The following is a 2,580-nucleotide window of genomic DNA, read 5'->3' on the forward strand; positions in this document are numbered from 1 at the left end:
CTCTCCCCCTCTCTCTCTCCCCCTCTCTCTCTCCCCCCTCTCTCTCTCGCTCTCTCTCTATATATATGTATGTATAATATACATTAGATTATATATATCCATACAGAGTGAGAGTGAGAGTATATATATACATATATACATACAGAAGGGGGCGAGATAAAAAGAGATTTTCTCTAGCTGTATAAACAATATGAATAGGAGAGAATGTGTAGTTTTAACCCCATAACCTCATCGAAGCTGAATGAGATTCAAATAGATGGAAGTCGCAAAACTTCTGAGCCAATGCAATACAAAAACTATGAGATATGAATCGCTATTTCAACCTCCATTACTAATTCTGTTAAGTATATTTAGAAGGCTATCTATCCATATGACAGATCTGTGTATACAGAGCAACCGTTCAGTCATCGAATCTTAGCTCGTTTCTGTTTTTGTCACTCTTTCTTAAGTGAACAGCAAATTTAGGGGTTATTAGTGATAGAGTTGTAGCGTTCACATCAACTAACTTATAATCTTGCTCCTACAATATTAACCAAGCGATGGTGCAAGTCTAAAGCTGACATCCCACAAGTAAGCCACCTGAATGCATTACTAATCTTATTTAATACGGTATCTATCGTTTTCTCTCTATTCCTCACAAAAATGTACATATATACGCACACGCTCTCGTCCACCTGCACTCTCTTCTCTTCAAGCTATTACTTCTGCGTGGCGTTTATAAATAGTTCTCGTCTTATATAAGCATAGTCCTGTTGTTGTTGTTGTCTCTGGCCACTATGCTACTTGGGTTTTGGTATACCCCGGCCAGTTAATGACTCCCTTGACCCTCTACAAAATTCTAGTGTATTATACAACTTCTACCTACCCATGTAGTATATTTGTATGGTTGGTATATTTGTAGTCAACTCAGTTACGATGTATAATTATCAAAAATAGCATCCATTGTTTTGCAGAGCGTAGTTTCGATCAACGAACCTCTAGGTTATGGACCCAACACGTTTCCATTACCTCACTTCGCTCAACGCGTGATTATGCAAATATATAAGGTATTATTTCATATATAGTCTGTTCCAGGTTATATTATTTCTATTATATCATCCATAGTATGTTAAATATTTCTTACTCATTTCTATGCATTGTACTGTCAGATGAATGAAATATAATGCCTACACAATACATGCTGCAGCACTGTTATGTTAATTTACTTACTGAAAGACAACATTTCCGTCTGTTGATACTCCGAAAGTTACATTTGACAAATCACAATCATAGACTTCTATGTTGCAAATGTCTGTGGACGTCTCTTTATTTGCCATTTCCCAATCACTCAGAAACAAATCAATTCTTTAAATGTTTCCTCAGTGCAACATAGCAATCGAGCTTGCTTGTAAATGAATTAACCGAATATTTTGAACGGAATAGTGTGGGTTGTAGTAAAACAAAACACTCATCTGTCTTTTTTTTCTCTTGCAAATATTTCTTAAATTGCGTCTAATTATTTCTGGTTATTTTGAACGCCGCGAGGTGGCAGAGTCATTAGCACGCCGGACAAAATGCTTAGCGGCACTTCGTCCATCTTTATGTTCTGAGTTCAAATTCCGCTGAGGTTGACTTTGCCTTTCATTCCTTACAGGGTCGATGAAATAAGTACCGGTCAAGCACTTCGGTCAATAGAATCGACTAGGCCTATTCCCACAAAATTTCAAACCTTGTGCCTATTATATTTGGATACTGTGAAGGCAGCAAGGTGGCAGAAACGTTAGCACGCCGGGCGAAATGCTTAGCGGTATTTCGTCTGCCGTTACGTCCTGAGTTCAAATTCTGCCGAGGTCGACTTTGCCTTTGATTCTTTTCAGGGTCGATGAAATAAGTATCAGTCAGCACTGGGGGTTGATTACATCGACCATCTCCCACAAAGTTTTTGGCCTTGTGCCTATAGAAGAAAATTTATTATTCCTGTTTCTTGTAATACTGTATGTGTTTTTATTCTACTTTTATTTTTATCCCTTTTTCTGTTTAAAATTATTATTTACCATAAAACGATTCTACTATATTTAACTTCTTAGCAGATATACGTATGAGTTACCTGACTATGAATGTAGTTTGTAATTTAGATAATTTCTGTGTAAACATTTTGACGGTGCTTGCAATTTCCATTAATGATATACCCATTAATGAATGGAACGAACGGCTTTATGAATATCTCAATGAGACCAGTGGGATCCGGCAAATACGGGTGAAACTGAACTCATCTTTGACACTGTAAACAATCGAACCATTTTGTAGCCTTCAGAGGAAGTTATTTATTTAATCATTTATTCATTTATTTTATATTGCAACCCGTGAACAATAAATAGCATCGTTAGTTAGTCACCGGCTCACGTCATCTCTGATAGCTAAAGTGACAAAATTGCGTCTTTAACTCGAGGCAAAACAAATATCCAAGGTACTTTATTCGTAAATGCACCAGCTTTCGGCTTTCTCGTCGATTGTGATACACTTCCTCGAATTACATAAGTGAAAGCTACACACACACACACACACACACACACACACACACACACACACACACACACACAC

The sequence above is a fragment of the Octopus bimaculoides genome, chromosome 2, assembly GCF_001194135.2.
Source record: "Octopus bimaculoides isolate UCB-OBI-ISO-001 chromosome 2, ASM119413v2, whole genome shotgun sequence".
NCBI lineage: Eukaryota > Metazoa > Mollusca > Cephalopoda > Octopoda > Octopodidae > Octopus > Octopus bimaculoides.